This window comes from Zootoca vivipara, chromosome 6, assembly GCF_965207765.1.
Source record: "Zootoca vivipara chromosome 6, rZooViv2.hap1.1, whole genome shotgun sequence".
NCBI classification, from domain to species: Eukaryota; Metazoa; Chordata; class Lepidosauria; order Squamata; family Lacertidae; genus Zootoca; species Zootoca vivipara.
Window position 1 is genome coordinate 67982407 of NC_142589.1, and position 8822 is coordinate 67991228.

The following is an 8822-nucleotide window of genomic DNA, read 5'->3' on the forward strand; positions in this document are numbered from 1 at the left end:
CCTCTAACAGGAGCTCTTATGTTCAACGCTCTAACCAGCTTGGAATTGGGAGAGTTGTTGGTCTCTTTGGGGATCAAGGAGAAGAAAGAGGACACCTTTTTTCATTCTTTCCCATCTTCCTGGAACTTTTCCACTGTCTGCCAGACCCAAATAGGGTGACCAGATGCAGAAAGGACAGGAGCTCCTGCACCCACATGAAATATACATAAAAGTCATCAATAAAATCAGACCCTAAAGACAAGCCTTTGATGTGTGTCTTCTACTGTACATACCTATTAATGGCTCAGGAGAACTTCTCCTCTTTTGTGTCCAGTCACCTGAGATGCAAACCCGGATACTTTGTTTCAGAGACGAATAACCTTTGGCCCTCCACTTCTTGTTGGGACACAGTTGCCATCACCTCTGACCAACTGCTGTACTGGCTGGTGACAGTTAAGAGTCTATCAACATCTGGAGGGCCAGTGGTTTGTCTTATTGCTATATAGCTTGGAAGGGAGTAAGTTTCTAGTGAGCAAGAAAGGTGAAAGTGCACCCTCTTCCTGGAACCTCCCTGGTCTTCAGCCATCTTGACAGCAGTGCTATCTGGGTTTCCAATATAGAGTGAGTAACCAAAACATGGCATTTCCAGGGAACAGGGCAAGCTTATTCTTTTCATTTAAAACACATACACCCTCTGCCTTTCCTCTGGGGAGCTGAAGGCAGGTGACAACAAGATAAAACTATGAATTCACAATTCAAAACAACCATCCCAATTTCCAGAGGAGTTGCAGTGTGAGTCTTCTGCGACAAACGCACCAGGGAGTCTGATGGCATCTTAGAGACTATCAACAAACAGATAACGTCAAAACTGTCAGCTGAGGGGGTCCGCTGGCTGCATCTTCAGCACGTGCTACATTTAATATCCAATCCAGCAGTCCTCTCTCTCTCTTTTAAAAATATATTTATTAATTTTTTATAATAAAAAATAATTTTATTATAATAAGAAAACATAGAAAACAACTAACATATCTTATACATACCACAAAAACAACAAAAATAAAAACATAAAAATACATCACTCAATCTTATATTCCATATCTTTGTCGACGTCCTCCTTTCCCTCCTTTCTACGTTTCTATATATCACTTACTTAGCACTTTCTAAATCTTAATAATATTCTATTTCTTAATTATCTCATCTAAATATTACTCTTAATCCCTTTTCAATGAAAAATTTCCAAAACCTCATGATATAATTTTAATCTTAAGAGCATAATAACATCCTATCATATATCTAAATCTGAACACATATTACTTTAATCTAACCTACTTGTGCAACCTCCTTATACTTCCAAATCCTTTATTGAATATTACTAATCTTATAATTCTTTTCTAAATAAACTTTAAATTTCTTCCAATCTTCTTCCACTGATTCTTCTCCCTGGTCCTGGAGTCTCCCAGTCAGTTCAGACAGTTCCATAAATTCTATTCCAATTCCTTGCTAATACAATTCTAGCTGCTGTTGTGGCATAAAAAAAGGTAACATCTTTCTTAGGTAATTCCTTTCTTGTAATACCTAGTAAAAAGGCTTCTGGCTTCTTAATAAACGTGTTTTTAAACACTTCCAGCAGTCCTCTCTTAACCTGCTTTGAAAAGTTGATCATCAATATGGACTCAACATCTAAAAGACAACTATGTATTATAGATAAGATATTTAGTAATGGCCAGTTGGGTCAAACCAATATTATAAAACAAATCTGGGACTCTGAAACGGGAGTAGAATTTGGAGAGAGGTGATTTCTCCTGTTTATTCTTGCTTTGTATGAAATTCAATAATATATATATATTTTTAAAACGACTAACAGAACTATCCAAGCCACCTTTCCTGAGGTGGGTGGGTGTATTGGGTAGAGGTCTCCTTCTGTCCAACCCTGCCAGTCTGTACCTGTGGAATGATGCCAGGCAGGTGGAAATTCCATCGGTGGGTTATCTGCTGGCATCGTCCCTGGAATGGGGCATCTTTCGGGGTGGGGAAGGGCTGAGTCAGCCCAGGATTTGTTGAATCTGGAGCCAGCACCACTCCCATTGCATGACATCACTGGGACTGATCTGGGCTAAGCTACTCCACGCTGGCCCAGTGGCTTGCCTGACCCCACCGCAATCTTCTGACCTCGGTGAAGTGGACCGCAGTCCATGAAAGCTTATGGCTTTGTGGTCCTCACCTTCTGACAGGAGTGCTTCAGGTTACTCCATCACCATCCTTGATATGCCTCCACCTCCACGACACTTAACATTTGTTGGCTACGGAGCTTGCTCAGCCATTGCTGGGTTAATTTGGAGGTTGCTGTTTTCTTGATGCCCCCACCAATCTCTCCCCCCCCCCCGACCCTGGAAGTACTGTAATTTTTTAAGAATTGTACTCCTGCAAATCTTAGGGTCTCCCTGATATTCAGCAGCTGATGAACACCTGGGGGGGGGAAGCTTTTGAATCCCTTCCATGTGAAAAGGGAACGGTGGCAGTAATTAAGAGATAGACACATTAGAATCACAGCCTCATTCCTTTGATCTAGATAAGGAACTTGGATCACCGTCAAAGAGCTACACAAATCCCAGGCTCCAGACAAGTCTGTGCAGCCAAAATACTTAACACGGAAGCATCTGTTCAAGAGGCTTAAAATCATTTTTGTATCTCTATTAAGTCTGACTTTAGCAACTGTTCAGGCGGAAAGATAAGGCTGAGCAGAAGCACTTGTAATGCAAATGAGCATTCTGGTCGGTGTCTCTTACATTCGTGTTACATATCTGATGGAAGCAAGGGCGCTTTAAGCTTTATTTGTGAAAACACCTACAGAGAATCAGAAAACCCTCCCCGAAACCAGTGGCAATTCACATTTACCAATACAGAGGTTGTCTCCCTCCCAGTTCCGCTGTCTTTCAGCACCTCAGGCTTAGCTTTCAATATAAAAACATCAATCAAATATTGAAATTCGGTTGGGAGTTTGTCTTCCTTTCTGAACTGTCACTTTCACATTGCATATAGTGAATAGCGCAGTCCTTTGTACCTGATGCAAGTCCTCCTGAGAATAGAACCGCTAATATTAATGAACATTATTAAGTCAGGTCCTTTCATCTCAGTGGATTTGCTGTGGGTAAAACTTAGTTTGATACAACCCTATGTTTCTATAGATCACATAGGCTCTTGTTTATGTATTATTGATGTAATGAATTCATAGCCCGCTCTTAAAGAGATGTTCTTTCCAAAGCACCTTACAAAAATATACCTGAAATTATAACCAATGAAATATAATTTGCAGTTTATTTAAGCATCTACTTCATTGTATTACTAAAAGCCAGCACAAATGTAATAAATAGCCCAGCGTGACTTAACATGCACACAAAAAACAGGCCATTAACCCCATTTATACAGTTCAGCCTTAAAGTAGCCACTGAAGGTTCCCATGACAAAAAGAAACAACTATTTCAACTTCATTTCACAAATTACATGTGAAAATAATCACTTATAAAAATGGCAGAAGGGAAGATTTTACCCTAAAAGGCAGCATACAAATGTTTTAGATAAATAAATTTAAGATCTATTGTATGTTATAGCTTCTAAAGAGCACCAGTTTGGTGTAGTGGTTATAGTGTCAAACTAGGGACGCGGGTGGAGCTGTGGTCTAAATCACTGAGCCTCTTGGGCTTGCTGATCAGAAGGTCAGCAGTTTGAATCCCCGCAACAGGGTGAGCTCCCGTTGCTCTGTCCCAGCTATTGCCAACCTATCAGCTTGAAAGCACGCCAGTGCAAGTAGATAAATAGGTACCACTGTGGCGGGAAGGTAAACGGCATTTCCGTGCACTCTGGCTTCCATCACAGTGTTCCGTTGTGCCAGAAGTGATTTGGTCATGCTGACCACATGACCCAGAAAGCTGTCTGTGGACAAACACCGGCTCCCTTGGCCTGAAAGCGAGACGAGCGCCGCAACCCCATAGTTGCCTTTGACTGGACCTAACCGTCCAGAGGTCCTTTACCTTTACCTTTTATAGTGTCAAACTAGGACCTGGGAAACATAACCTGGGTTCAAATAACCACTCAGCCAAGAAGCTCACTGGGTTACCTTGGGCTACTCACTCTCCCTTTTAAATTAACCTATCTCACACAATTGTTGAGAAGACACAATGCGTGGTGGGAGGGAGGGCATGTACTGTATGTCATTTTGAGCTTCCTGCCCCTCACCTTCCATGTGTGCTTTTGCTTGGCTAAAATGTCATTTTGAACTGTGGTAATGCCTCTGGTACGTCTGGAAGGAGCCTAGAGAGATATGTATGTACATACTACATGAGAGGAGGAGGAAGCTGACAGCCAGTGAATCTTCCTGGAGTGGTTGTAAGCAAGGAGGCAGTCTGGTGGGGGCTGGCTGAAGGCAAAATGTGGTTGGTGGTGGGGCAGAGCCCCATTTGCCCTAAAGAACCAGCCTCCACTGCTTAGCAGTGACTCTTCGCGCCAGGGACAGGGAACCTGTGGCCCTTCAAGATGTTGCTGGACTCCAGCTCCCATCATCCCTGACCATTGGTCACGCTGGCCAGGGACAATGGGAGTTGAAGTGCAACAGCACCAGGAAGGCCTATCTCTGCTTTACAAGGTCTGCCGTGTGTCGCTTCTATGGGAAGCCACCCAGAGGATGTCAACAGCACGAGGCATTATAGAATGGACGAGCTACTAACCATTCAGAATTGTCACCTTGGGAGTTGAAAGCCACACCCAAGGAGTCACCAGAGAATCGTTTCCATGCACATGGCGTAGCCTAACCTTTCCAAGGCACGTGGCCTCACCCTCAGCTTAAGTAGATGGAGTTTGTTATTATTAGGTGGCACATTGGAGGGAAACACCTGGCATCATAAGCGTTGTTGGAAAAGAGGTGGCTCCAGACAGGTTGTTCTTGAGATGATTCAAACTTGGCCTTATGGTGACACAATCATGTGTTTTAATGCAGGTTCAGGTTCTGGGGGGCTCTTGAACAAGATGCCTCCCTCCTTGCCGCTGTGGTAGGAACATAGGAAGCTGTCTTATATCAAGTCAGATGTTTGGTCTGTCTAGCTCAGTACACTGCTTAGCAGCAGCTCTATGGGGTTTTCAGGCAAGGGGTCTACCTGGAGATGCCAGGGATTGAACCTGGGACCTTCTGCTTGCAAGGCAGATGCTCTACCACTGAGCTATGGCTCTTCCATCCATTGGGGGTGCCTGTGGCCATCCTGATCCTGCTGCTGACATGCATCCATTTGCCCTGTCAGTCTGCTCCCCATCCTCACACCTGCCCAGCTTGCTGCATTTCCAGCACTGTGTCTAGTTGCGCAAGCCACTTCAGCTCTTTTGCAGAACTGCAAAGGTTTAGGATTGCTCCCAAATAAGGAACCTGTGTTCCAAAGCACACCGAGGAGTAATAAATCTTATTGGTTGGCACTTTTGAAAACTCATTGTTGCCTTCTTTCTAGTTTCTGTGCCTCCTTCCTGGCTGGGGCCTGTGTGTGAGTGCACGTGTGCCTCAACTTCTGAGTTGTCGTCCAAAGGGCACCAGGTTGGCAAAGGTTGCAGTGCAACCTTGGGGGACCTTGCCTAGATAGCAGCACCCCTGTTTGTGTGCATTGCTTGTTTGTTGAGAGAGTGCATTCCTGCCCCCTGGTGGCAACCCCCTACTCTGGTGGAGGTACAGAAACTGCCTCCTCTCAGGCTAGTTCAGAAGAGTTAAAGGTATATATAAATACAGAAGTTGAGCGATGACATGGAGTCATTAAGAGTGAATTGAACTTCTGAGTTGCCTAACCAGATCACAGCAAAAAAGGCTGTGTGGTCCACTGCTCTTTGTCTTCAAACGCCTTGGAAGCTTGCAACAGTGGTGGACTTGGGTAATATGGCGCCCTGTGCGAGGCCAACATTTGACACCCTCCGGCCTCCTTGCTGCCTTCTCAAATCTGGCTAAGTGAGGCGCTGGGCTTTGGGAAGGAGGTGCAAGGCTCTGACAGGATCCTAGAGCCCTCCCACATCCTTCCCAAAGCTGGGTAAGTGCTAACCAAGCTTTGGGAAAGAGGGAGGTGGACTCTAGGACTCTGTCAGAGGTTCACGCCTCTTTCCCAAAACCTGGCACCTTGCTTCCTGGGCTTTGAGAAGCTGCCCCCCCCAGGCTCAACACCTAGTTATGTGCATACCACTCACATAGCCATAAATCTGCCCCAGCAGTTGTCTGCTGTTTTCTACCCTGTTTCTGCTGAAACTATAAAGGGGGGGCTTTTTATGCCTAAGGGCCACATTCCCTTATAGGGAACCTTCTGGGAATGGGGGCACAAGCCAGTGGTGGGCAAGGCCAGAGGCAAAAGTGGAGTGAGGCATCTTCACAGTTCAAGGACATTCTTCAGTCTTGCAAGAAGGGGATGCAGCAGGGGTGTGGCCTAGGAAGAGGCATGGCCTAGGGAGAGTCCCAAGGGCTGGCTAAAGACCTCAGGACTCACATTTGGTCCATCCCCATGACAAGGTAGCCAAATTCTCCAGACCTGTATAAAAGGCAGGGATGTGGAACCTGTGGCCCTCCAAGTGTTGGACTTACCTAATCACTAGGGATGATTAGAGATAGGTGAGAAATTCCATTCAGTTTGTATTTAGAGGCAAACTGACTGAATTTGAATTCTACGAAACAAAACACAAATCAAAGCACAGCCCTTTTTCGCAACTCACACGTTTCTGAATTTTGCAATGCCAAGTAGCGTGTTTTTTAAAAATGCATGCACTAAGGTTAAGTGTGCATATAAATGCACATATTAGTGGAAATAGCATACAAAAATGCATTTAGTGTGGGGAAATTGCTTTGCAGAAATGTGCATGTTAGAAAAAAAAATCGCATGCAACATTGTGTATATTAAGGGAAATTTGTACTAAAGTGCTTCCGAATTTTCATGGGGGCTTGTTTTTGTTTTTATTTGCAAACTGTTGTGAAAATGTGGAGAGCTGAACTTAAGATTGGGAAAAAATGAGAAACTGAAATTGACCCATTCGCCTATCCCTAGGGATGATGGGAGTCTGACAACAGGTGCTCCACCCCCTGATATAATATATTTTAAGACTCTGTGTGTGTAGAATTGGAAAGGGGAGTGTTAATGGAGCTGGAAAACAACAATCCTAACAAAGTTAGGAAGTCTGACTTTTGTTAGGCAGGTTGGCTGATGGTGCTCAACAGCTGGACTTCTGAAAGATTAAGAAAGACCTGAAAGGTTTGTACCTTTCCCCCAACCCAAGCTAAGGTTGATGTGGTCTAGATGTCTTCATGAAAAGGACAGACTTTCCTTGGAGATAGAGGAAGACACAGAGAGCTGAGCTTGAGCTCTGCAAGCATCATAGGGTGCTGGTGACTGTCTCTCTATGGACTTTGGCTGTCTCCTGGAGTGTTCAACCTGTGCTTCCAATGATAGTCAACCCATATATTTGTAAATAAGTGAAAACATTATGACAAGCCTCCAGGGACGTCCATCCAAAGGGGTTTGAGCATGCAAGGCTGCACTCCAGGAGCTTCTCATCAATTAGAGAAGTGGGATGAGCATAACAATATGATGCCCTTGTTAAAGGCGTAGGAGCCTCTGTTGGGAACAAATAATCAGTGATGGGGAGAACATTTCAAAAGCAGATCAAGTGATCCACATGGGCAAGGCCTCTCAGTCTTGTGCTGCAACTAAGATCTAGCTATCTCCTGCATGTTCCTAGCACTTCCAGATGTTGAAGAGACATCACATGATCTAATTTTAATCCTTACAACAGTCCTGCAAAGGAAAGTCCATATTGCAGATGGAGGGGCTGAGGCTGAGGCCCAAGATGGGTTCGTGGCGGAGGTGAGAGCGAAACCGTGGAATTCCTCATCTGCACCTCGGCGTCTTGCCCAATGCACTGTGCTCTTCATAGTTCCCAACAGGGAAAGATCTTCTTACATTTTTAACTTGAACATTTTCAGCTGTCAGGGACCTTATTGCATTCTCCAGTTGCAGTCAGAACATCCTTACCTTGGTAGATCAGACTTTTAATAGGTTCCTGACACTTTTAAAAACTAGTTCTGCTTCTGTGCAGCCTGACACAGTGCTGGATTTACATATAAACTAAACAAGCTATAGCTTAGGGCTCCACTCTCTTGCCCCCCCCAAAATAAATAAAGAAAAAAACACACTGGCTGTACCTTTCCAAAATATAAGATAAAAAAACAAAATAAAACCTACATACAACCACAGTGTTTTGTGTTGTGTAGGCTCCTATGATGTAAGTAATGGGGCCCGCCTGCTAGCCTGCTCCCTAAAATATCACTGGTTTGCTCATTTCTATATATAGGGTGCCTACATTCTGCATGGACTGGTTGCATCTAGGTCCATAAATTACCATGTAGCATACATTCAACACAAAAAAACAGAAACCATTTGTTGTTGACAAAGGACAGCTGGAACTATAAAGGGCCCCATTATCTTCAGTAGCGTAGGGCCTCATCAAACCAAAATCCGGCCCATCTAAAACAGGGATGGGGACACTTTTGGAGGCCGCATGCCAATAGTGGGTGGGACCAGAGGCAAGAGCGGGTGGAGCAATGAACATAAATTTTACCTTCGCGCAGGAGGCTAGTTTCTACGCCCACTCACACACCCTTCTCTGTCCTCCATCCAGGCAAGCAAAAGTAATTTGGACACAATCCAACCTAGCAAACACACTCGAGAATGTGAAGCAAGGCTGGTGAGGGGGTGTGGCCTGGGAAGGTAGGGTATTAATTTACAAAGCCCTGAACAACTTAGGTCCAGCGTACTGCTTCATATTATGCCAGCATGATC

At 44.5% G+C, this 8822-nt stretch overlaps 1 long non-coding RNA gene and 1 other non-coding gene across 2 annotated transcripts in view; one reads left to right on the forward strand and one right to left on the reverse strand.

The window, feature by feature from the left end:
- LOC148685388 (uncharacterized) overlaps positions 1-8822 on the forward strand; it is a 36516-nt gene that overhangs the window by 24447 nt on the left and 3247 nt on the right. The gene's annotated exons all lie outside the window — the stretch shown is intronic.
- On the reverse strand, positions 5128-5196 carry TRNAA-UGC (transfer RNA alanine (anticodon UGC)). Its single transcript has one exon. It is a non-coding gene; the product is annotated as a tRNA-Ala (tRNA).